The sequence below is a fragment of the Anastrepha ludens genome, chromosome 3 (assembly GCF_028408465.1).
Source record: "Anastrepha ludens isolate Willacy chromosome 3, idAnaLude1.1, whole genome shotgun sequence".
NCBI classification, from domain to species: Eukaryota; Metazoa; Arthropoda; class Insecta; order Diptera; family Tephritidae; genus Anastrepha; species Anastrepha ludens.
Window position 1 is genome coordinate 84036549 of NC_071499.1, and position 11729 is coordinate 84048277.

Below are 11729 nucleotides of genomic sequence, written 5' to 3' on the forward strand. Positions count from 1 at the left end.
GCTATTTGGTATTATCAGGAGGAGTCCTACTCATATCATCACTTTAAGTTCTCAAGCTCTTAAAAAAACACCCGATATATACCTGTTATGTTTTTTACCGGCGAGAACATAAAGAATTTAATGAATGAATGAACCAAATTATTTAGGATTGGGATTCGGATTTGGAATGGTTATCTGCCGAAGAAAAGGACTTTATCCTCAAAAGGACCTTTTGGTCCCTAAACTTGATAAAAAAAATTAATCACAAAATCAAAAATCTTTGCACTTACTTTTACTTGTTTGGTGAGCAAGAAACCTATTAGTTTAAGTGCAAACCTCCAATTATTCTAATTCTAATTTTACTTTTATTTGCATTCCCATTTTTGTACGCTAATCCTATAACTTTCTTTGTTGGTTATAGTTGAAATATCTCACAAGATAAGCAAACATTAAAGAAGTTATTCCTGAATATATCCTCTTCGATTTGACATCCATATTAATGTCATAGAGTGAGAAAGAGTATGTAAATCAATTTTTTGGAAATTTGGTTCTCTATAACAGGAAAGTGCTTTAAAATTTTAAAATAATGCTAAAATAACTGAGTATGCGGCGCGCGGATGGCACCCTGATCCTATGCCAAATTCATTACACGAGTGTCGAAACCTAATCCATCAGGGAATGCCACTCGTATGATACCAGGGCTTCCCTATCCACCACCTGGGATGCGCCTAATGAGAGATCAGACAACTTCTCACGGGAACCCGAGTGCAGTACAATGGACTGAATTGTGTCTGAGTGCTGTATTTGTTAGTCTGTCCCACAAAAACCAAAAAAAAAGAGTATGCAAAATCTAATATTTCGCGCGCATATGAAATTCTCCTTTCGCTCGGTGTTATATATTTTTTCATACTTTTACTCGCTCTCTTGATTTGATCAAATGACGATATACTTAAACTATAAACCATATAAATATATTGTAAACTATGTATATTTAAATCAGTAATAAATCCTTAAGCATGTAGAGTTAATTTAAAAGTCATAGCAGCTGTGAGCATATCAACTATTTTAGTAATTAATTACACAAGTAAGCATTATGCTTTGTTATAAGAACTTATTATGTACATACAAATACGTATACGTATATTTACGAGTACTTAAGGGAATACTCTAGTTTGTAAACGAACACAACTGGTAAGCGAAACGCCTTAATTACATACATATTTGCATATATTTGCATATTATTAAAACTACTCAAAAGCGTAGCGTATTAGTAGATTCACCATACTGGATGTATGAAATTATAAACTAGACACTTTTGCAATATCGTATTTGTAATTAGACGTTATTTTTTATTGTATTAACTTAGTTAGAACGAACGTTTATATGAAAATGTATACAATTTAGGAGTGCAATAAACTACGTACGATTTTGTAATAAATTAATAATGGTTCTTTTCATTTGATTGCTGGGTTGTACGCTTTGTTTTTTAGAGGCATAGATTTTTTACAAACATTTTTGTGAAACAGCCAATATGTTGGGCCTTTTTAGTTACCAAATTTTGTGTCATATAAATAAGTGGCGCTTACACTTAACGCACGATTTATTCACGACCAAGTATTATCGCGGAAGAGTTCATCCTGATCGCTAATCCTATTGCTAATCACCTTTATGAGGTATTGCATCCTTTTTTGGTGTTCGGCCGAGCTCCTCCTCCTATTTGTGGCGTTCGTCTTGCTGCTGTTCCACAAATGGGGGGACCTATAGTTTTAAGCCGATTCCGAACGGCAGATATTTGGACAACAGATTCAAATGGTCACGCAACAAGTCATTCGGCTACGGCGGTGTCCGGGACATTTAGTGTTTATATATAATTTTAAGATTATGGCCACCTGACCTTGCTCAATGAATTGCCGGCCTTATTTCGCAAATTACTCCTCTTGACAAAAGAGTCGATTTGCTTGACTGACTTAGACGACCCATTGACAAGCGATTTATCTCATTTCAATTATTATCACAATTCGTTCAACAAAAGTGAGACCCAATAAAGTAAGCTGTTGCACCATATCGTTGGAACCACAAAATACATACATCCTGCATCCATCAAACAAACAGTCAGCACTAGGTCCAGCGGTTCGCGTTCACGTCGTGTGGGTAGTTCCTCTACTACGGAGTGTTCGGTGGTAGAATTAAGAAATAGAAGTTGAATTAAAAAATAATTTTTAATGATAAAGAAATTACTAAAGATATAGAAGATAAGTACGAATTCTATTTTTATTTATTATTTCCTCTAAATGTTGAATGTTACGTCGGATACAATCTTGTCCTCGCTACTCTGCGTCACTCCCACGAGAGGTGATATCGGAATGCAATTAACCGCGCGAACGATATTTTCCTTCATTGCTGAGAGGGGCACTGCGTTTGTTTCATAGGCCTTACTTTTGAGATACCCCTACAAAAAAAGCCCATAGGGGTAAGATCGAACTGGGTGGCCGGGATATGTCAATGAAACTGTTTGTTAGGGAAGAAATCTCGCAGCATTGCCGTGGTCTTTTCGGCCGTGTGTGGTGTAGCACCATCTTGCTGAAACCCCGTGTGCCGGAAGGAAGGATGTGTTCTTATTATCAACAGAGAATAATCATGCAATATGCGACGATAAGAGACATCGTCTGCAGGAATTGCTTGCCTTCCGCGATTTTCAAAAAAATATAGTCCAACTATTGGACTGCTTGAAAATTTGGGAATATGATGTGGCTGTTGATGTTTCTATAGTGGGTGACCAATAGGTTACCAATGACGGCAATTTTTCTTATTTACACTCCCATTTAAATGAAAATGGACTTCATCACTCCGAAAAATAGTGTTTATCATACGAAATTGCTCCAATATTGTCTCGCAGAAATTTGTACAAATTGTAATCGATAATCTTAAATGCATCCACAATTTTATTTTTGACGTGGTGAAAGCTAAGATCCTTCCTTAATATTTCATGTACAATAGTTTTCGGAAGCCCCTCTTGCGCATGGACTGACGAGGATTATCGTGCAAACAAGTTCAATATTTGCCTTGAAATAACTTGCCTTGAAAAATGCTTCGATTGCAAACGCACGCTTTTCACCCGTCCACTGCGACATGGTGACTAAATAGCCAGCACGATTAACGAAGCTAAAGATGTCCCCTTCCCGCTCATACCTTCAGTGGCTAGTGAGAAATTTTATATTTAAAACCTAGTTCTGCCACTGGACATTCTGTACATACCAGAGAATGGGACTAATGAAAAAACTGTACTCGTTTTGGAACATTTTGTTATAAATTGGTTTTGAAAAATAAAGGGTGATTTTTTAAGAGCTATAGGAAAGTTTTTCAAAAAAACACACGTAAAATTCAGAAAAATGCATGAAATTTTTATTTAAATCGATAGTACAGTCCGTATAATTTAATGTTTGCGCGACTGTGCTTCAAATGATCCATCCGCTTAGTCCAATTTTGGCATACTCTTTCCAATGTTTCGGCCGGTATCTCATATATAAATACTTTAATGTTGTCTTCCAATGCGTTAATTGAAGCAGGCTTGTCTGAATAGAGATGAGCTTTAACATAGCCACACAAAAAATAATCTAAAGTCGTTACATCGCACGATTTGGGTGGCCAATTGACAGGTCCGGCTCACCGAACTCGCCTCTCAACAAGTCCATTGTTACGCGTGCTGTGTGGCATGTTGCACCGCCTTGCTGAAACCACATGCCATGCAAGTCAAGCTCTTGCAAAAAAGTTGGATATCATTTCACGTTAGAGCTCACCATTCACAGTTCTGTTACGATTCGCAGCATCTTTGAAGAAGTACGGTCCAATGATACCTCCAGCCCATAAACCCCAACAAACTGTGACCTTTTCTGGATACATTGGTAGCTCTTGCAATTCTTCTGGCTGATTTTCACTCCAAAATCGACAACTCTGCTTATTTACGTACACATTGATCCAAAAATGAGCTTCGTCGCTGAACACAATTTTTCGATAAAAAAGTGGATCTTCGGCCAACTTTCCAAAAGCCCATTCACCAAAAATTCTGCGTTGCGGTAGGTCGTTCGGCTTCAATTCTTGCACCAGCTGTATTTTGAAAGGCTTCACACCTCAATCCTTTCGCAAAATTTTCCACGTTGTTGAGTAACAGAGGCTCAATTGCTGCGAACGGCGACGAATCGATAATTGATAGTCATCATTAACACTGGCCGATACAGCTGCGATATTTCCTTCAGTTCGCACTCTACGTAAGCGTGTTGGTGGTTTGATATCCAATAATGTAAATTTGGTTCTAAATTTAGTCACAATAGCTCGAATAGGCGCTTCTGTGGGTCGATTAAACTGACCATAAAATAGAAGAAGCGCGAGATAAACTTTCTTAACAGAACACGCATTTTTATAATAAAATTCAATGATTTGCAAGCGTTGTTCGTTTGTAAGACGATTCGTGGTTAAATTATCGACCAAACTGAAGATGTTTGACAGTGAAACAAAACACGAAACGTGCGTCAGCTGTTTAAATAAACTGTTTAAAAAGATAATAGGTAAAAAATCACCCTTTAGTTGAAGCAGCAAATGTTTAACTGTATGGAAGCGGTCTTATTAATACTCTTTAAGTGATTCCCAACAAATGTAACTTTTAGCAGCTGTTGTTGTTGTTGTTGTTGTTGTTGTTGTTGTAGAAGGTAATTAAGCCAGCCGCCCTGCCAGTGCGGTGTAGTCACCGATCGTAATCGTTCAACTCATCTAACGATAGCTCTAGAAAACATGCTCTTTCGACGGGTTGGGTACAGAAGCAGAGGAGGGTTAGATGAATGGATTTAAGACGACATATGAATAGGGGATTTGTATCGTACGGGGTGCTTTCATATGCCGGACATGCCACATATTGAGTATATCAGAATGGATTCTGGATAATGTATATCAAGAACGTAATTGAGCCAAAATTACGCGTATCTCACGAGGCAGTTGACGCTCTTCGTCTACGATTACGGCATTCGGATGTCAGGAACTTGGTGGTAAGAGACTCCCGATGAATGCCGTTTAATGTCTGTTTGTACACTGTCCGATCCAGTACTTGTAGTCGTGATTGGTTCTGGATCTCGTCAGAATATTCGAAGAGATGTCTCCTGACGCGCCTGACTCCTTATTCCTACAGTGACAACCCAGCAGGAATTTCTTGCTGACCATCTTACTGTGATTCCTTAACCGGAAGCATGGAGGACTCGCGGTGTAGATGTTGCAGGGGAGACACCAAGAGGTATGACGTGATTGTCCTGAAAGTAGAATTTTAACAGGTCTAAAGCTTTGTGCACTGCTGCCAATGTATGTTTATTTATGCTCGTTGATTCATCTATTCACCTCTCCCCAACGCATGTCGAATAGAAGGCGCCTCAAATTTCACATAAATATGTTTCTATGAATTTTTTATTTTACAAGCTGGCGCAAATTAATCACCCTTTGTTTGCCACTTGTGAACTAGACAGCTGCAGTATACAAACAGACGAGCAAAGGAGCGCTTAAGATCAAAATAAAAAAGTTATTCAAAAACGAGATTCGATGATTAATTTGGCGTCATCTTGTATAATTGCTGACTTATTTTAGAAACATATTATATTAAATTAAAATTATTTTTCGCTTAAATAATATTTTGAATATATTCTGAGGCGAGTCAATATTTATTCGGACTAGCACCGCCCGTGCTCGAAAATTCGATCTATTACAATTCTTACTATACCTAGAACTATACAATGTGATAAAATATTTGAATTTTTTTTTGTCAAGGCTATGCAGCGATCCATAACGATTTTGTTTTTCGATTTTGAAATTTCCGTTGACTCATTTATTTTATTATATGCAATTTACATATTTGTTTATTAATACAATTTAATTTAATTTCGTGTCAAGTATCATCTCGCCAGCTTAATTGGTTTTAGATATATATCGGTTATCGCATTTTGGTCAATACGTGCGACGCCATGCCCCTTCGCACCGGAGCTAACATTTCTGCGATAAAGAAAGTTATTTCCTTCAAATCGGTATATGTTTCATTGATATCGAGCACTCAAAAAAGGGATTTAAATATTTTAGTGTGGCGTATTTACTTATATCGGATATTTCTTTAAGAGCCTGAGAATTTTAAATGATAATACAAAACAGAAGTATTGTTAGAATGAAATTTTTTCATGGCATTTATTTTTTGAATATGACATCCGGCATTTGTCCCCTGCGGTCACGAGTTGCATGGTTCATTCAACGAGTTACATCAGTCCAATTTTTTACTATTTTTTCCATAAAATCTGACCGCGGCAATGGTGGCTTGAATATTGCGCGATTGTTAAGCGCGCTTTATGGCAAGTTGAGCCATCTTGGTGGTACCAAATGTTGTCGTTGTTTGGCTGAAAAAAACTTTTAGAAACAAAAATTCAGTCAGCATGACTCGATAGTGTTCGCCATTCACAGTAACGGCAGCTTCTATCTCACTTCGAAAGAAATAAGGACCTATGATGCCGTCAGTGCTCTATGAAGGTCACGAAACGATGTTTTTTTTTTCAAAGTAAATTTCCACAATTTGGAAGCGTTGCTCTAGCGTTAAACGACTAATGATGTCTTGTCCAATCTTATGAACAGAAATGTCAACACAGTTTGCCATTCTCAGTTGTCAAACCATATTTATTGATGTCGACAATTCTCGTGCAGCTAAAAAACACCCGATATAATGATATTCTGGCACTGACACTGGCAAAGTTCGTTTGTTAATAAACATCTTCGATTGTTTAAACATCTTACACTTTTATTTGTCAATTATATTTCAGGAATCAATCTTTCCAATGCTACAGCAATTCGCGCATGCAAATTTCCATACAGAGACAAGTTATAGAGATTGAACTGATTAACAATTAGAATATTTCTTGATTAATAAATTAAGAGCAAAGAAAACAAAGTAGATACAACTCAACAGCTTAATAAATGTGAATATGTTGTTGTTTTTGTTATGCTAAAACACTGCCACCCTAGTTTGCATATATACATATGTACAAATGTATATCCATAAATAAAGAAAATTAAAGGCGACAGCGGAGAGCAGCTCTCCCTTTCAAGTTACAGTGATTTTTATTACGATTTTTATTGCGTTGGATAGTTGTATTAATTTTGCCTAATCTCTCGGATGATTACCGAAAAAAAATCGAGATGAATTGAATATAAAGTGGAATAAATATTGAAACTACCGCAGAGGCATACTCGTGAATTTTTGTACACTCGTACATATGTATGTGTGGTACGTGGCCTGCCTACTGCGATGTTAAAAGCCAAAAGTCAACTAGAAATACCTACTACGTTGTGATATTTGTATGCGTATGTATGTGTGTGTGTAGTAATATTATGCAAGTGTGGATTTGTATGCGTAAATATGTAAATGTGGATGTTTTTTTCTTAATCTGCTGCTGATGTACATTTGTTTCAAGGTCAGCACTATTACTACCACAATAGTGGCTTACTTTATTCCCAATCGTCAAATATGTATTGCAGCGCTCGGACCGGCCTAGTGATGGCATAAAGGCAGGCACACTGTGATTGAGCCGTGAAAGTGTGTGTTCATTGTGTGAAGGTATAGATGCACATATATACTACAAGTACAAGTATATATCGAGAAGGATGTAGAAATTATGTTAATGGGGTGACTATTTAGGTTGTCAACCTGATTTGAATATCCAGTTGGTACGTTAAACTATTCAAGCAGCTCTGTATCTTGAGTATTTTTTGATTTTATCGTTGATAAGTGAATATTCACGTGGTTTTAAATTGAAAAGCAGAAAAACAATAATATATAACCCAAAATAAACCTGATGGGTCTCACGCAATAGCACAATATCATTAGAGGCTTGCATGTTTTAGTTTATAAGAAAGAAAAAAAAAACACCAGTTAATTAAAATATGTTTACAATCTGCATTTTAATTCGATATTTGTTACACCTCTTTCTTCGACACTAAATAGGTACAACTTCATTGTCGTGTGTGTATATGAGCAATGAATGGATGATAGGGTGATTTTATAAAAATTTACATATGACCTTGAGTTTTTTTTTCGCACAATGAATTTAACAATGTCCAACACCTCGTTGTGTGGAGATTCAACGGCAAATTAATGGTCCACAAACGCCTTGATGAGTGGCTATAAATCAGTTATGTTTATTTGTAAGAAAATATTTTTATTATCAACCAGTCAATCAATAGTTCAATGCAATTCTTAATTAATAAATAAATGCAATGGATAACAACACCAAAAACACAGCAAGCTATCGACCTCCTGTAGCTTGGCTTCTTGACTTGATGAAAACGTCAATGTAGATAAGCAGGCAGACAGACAAGCCGAAGATGTCAAATGATTTGCGAGTGTGGCGCAAGTATTGTTAAGGCGCACCCTGCGTACAATTTGGTATTGCTAGCATTCACATGCATGCGTGTATGCTCTCACTACTACAATGACGACTCAACAAATTTTTTCTGAAGACAGATATTTCAGCAACAGTACCAAAAAGTCGGGGTTTTAGGTATAAAGAAACTAAAAAACAAGAAAATTATTGGCGCTTGCAGTTGTTTTCCACTGATGCTGGCATAGCGGTAGGTCGAGGTAGTATAATTAACATACATACATATGAATATGTACAACAATTTAGGTATGTATGTGCTTGGTTATTTTTATTGCTTGCTGCATTAGAACTTCACATAAAAAGTTGCAGGTTTGATCAAAGATAACAAAAATATCGGAAATTTTAGGGCACAAAATAATAATGCGAACGCTTATAAAGTGTCTTTTGGAAGTGACGTCAAGATGTCAGTAGTGAATAATTCCTAGACGACACCTTTTTTATGTCATCTGTGAAATTTGTCAAGCAGACAGATGCACAATTTTAACCAGGGGTACTTATATGATACAAAGGTTGGTAATAAATTTCAAGAAGCTGGTTCTGCCGGGGTTGGAAAAAGGGTGGCAAACAGTTGAATAGGACGTTCTGTCGAGAATGTTACTGCTGTGGCGCAAAATGTTGCCGAACAACCTTCACCATTAATATCTCGACATTCTCAACAATTAGGCATTCGTGAGTCGTAATCGAAAATATGTACAGAAGTAAATTTACTCAAGACGGCATAAGTTTTACAAACGACAAGCAAGAGCGATAAAAATCTGGCAGGAATATTAATCTCAGATGTGGCAACCTAACAAAAAAAAAAACAACCGAACTCAATCAGTTGACTTCGAGCGTCACCTGGCGGTTATTCCGGAAACTGTACGACACCATTGGCAAAAATTATACATTTTGCGATAGGGTGATTAATAACATAGTAAATACTGTAATTTAAAAGCTCCTAATAAAAACCATTTGCCGTTTGGAATCGGCTGAAAACTGTAGGTCCCTCCATTTGTGAAACAGTAACAAGACGCACACCACAAATAGGAGCAGAAGCTTAGCCAAACATCCAAAAAGGGTGTAAGCACCAATTATATATAATATACAATATATATATATATACAGTCGGTGTCAGGAAAAAGGGACCGCGATTATTGATGAAATATAAAAGATATATATTTAAATTCTTTTTACATGGAAGTATGTACAAATTACGAGCCGCAATTACTCAATACGCCGCGTAGTCTTCATCGTTGTCGAGTATAGCCTGACATCTTCTTCATGCTTTGAACCAGCTTTTCTGCGTAGCTCGTCGACAAACAGGACTAGATTTTACGAACTTGACGCACGAGTTGCTTTAAATCATGGACTGGCCTCCGGCAAGATGCGTTTTCATAGTTGCCCACACATTTTCAATGAGGTTGACGTCTGGGGAGTGGGAAGGTCAGCTCAACACTGTGATACCCTTTTCTTGTTTTGTTGCTTCTCAATGTGTTTTTCTGAGAGCAGTGGTTTTGATGATGAGGGACGGTGGGATATGTTCGCTCCTTCAGTCGGCATTCGATGGTGTTGATACTAACATCTATTCCCTTTTTATCAAGAACTGATCGAGTTTGGCGTAGTCACAAAGAAGGGTCTCGCTTAAAAAGTTGAACGATCACTTTATCCTGTCGTCTCTTGCTTCAAAGCGCGCTCGGAAAAGTTTTAGGAAAAGAAACCAATAAAAAATAGTTTTAAAGGTTGTCCAAATTAATTTGCAGCATTCACAGACTGCAACGGACAAACTAAGAGTTCTCCTAGGGGAGAAGAACGTTGTCATCGCCTTAATCCAGGAACGCTGGGTGCGGAGCACTGAGGTGAAGGGGTTCTCGGAAAAAAACTACAATCTGCACTATAAGCGATTTCAAGGTAATCCCAGTTTATGTATTGTAGCTAAAAAACATTTAAAAACATTTTTTAATCCCATCTTATAGTTTACAAGATGTGACTGCTGTTGAGGTGGAAGGCGCTGACGGTGTCAGCATCACACTTGCTTAAATCTACATATATGGCACACGATCGGCCAGCACCGTCCGATGAGACTTAGAGGCTTGTGCTTGAAGGGATCAAAAACAAAATCCTGCTAATTGGATCCGACCTAGACGATTATGGGGAAGCTCTGAAACAAATTACCGAGGTGAGTCTTTTTATGATTTCATTATCAATACTAACTTATCGGTATGTAACAGGGGTAACACTCCCATTTTCACTTTTCCTAGTACGGAGTACTTCAGATAATGGGAGGAAGTGATTGATGTTACTTTACTCTTTGAAAATAGCTCAATAAAGGTAGACAATTAGGGGGTCTCCAATAAAAGTAAGTAACAGGATAGAAGAGATTCCGAACCACTATAGATAATTTACACCTTCTTGCAATTGAGATAATTACCAAGGAGAAAATTTTATGGGCAATCAAATATTTTTCACATTCTTAACCTCCAGGGCCAGATTGAATCATTCCAAAGATGTTACAGGAATTTCTGGACTGTACTCTACCCTGGCTAGAGGCAATTTTCATACCAAAAATAGGTAGGAGGGGACATGAATCAGCGAATGGCTTTAGGCCAATCAGTCTTTCATCTTTCCTGTTAAAACCCTTTGAAAGACTTTTGGATATACACCTCAGAAGTTCTGTAGAGAGCTTCGGTATATCAACTGCACATCATGCGTACCCTATGGAGACACGAGGTAAGCCGAACAATAGAGGGCTCTCTAGAGAACAAAAATTATACCATGGCGGCAATCTTGGATAAATAAGGCGCCTTTAACAATGTTAGTACAGATGCCATCCAATGGGATGATAAACTTAGTGGTGGACAATTGCATTAGTAATTGGTTTAGAAACCAGGTTCATCGAAGCTAATATGGGTATAACCAAAAAAGGTCCACAGGGGCACTCCACAGTGGCGAGTACTATCTTAGCTTCTGTTTTATTCAGCTTAAAAAAGGCAGAATGAACGGCTTAAGGCTTTTGATAGCAATATTATCTACATACGCCAGTAATTGTGCATTCCCATAACAGTAGATACCCGAATGAATTAGTGCAAGTAAAGACAAACGTTTTTCTAATAGCGGTCGCCCCTCGGCAGGCAATGGCAAACCTCCGAGTGTATTTCTGCCATGAAAAAGCTCCTCATAAAAATATCTGCCGTTCGGAGTCGGCTTGAAACTGTAGGTCCCTCCATTTGTGGAACAACATCAAGACACACACCACAAATAGGAGGAGGAGCTCGGCCAAACACCTAACAGAAATGTACGCGCCAATTATTTATTTATTTTTTT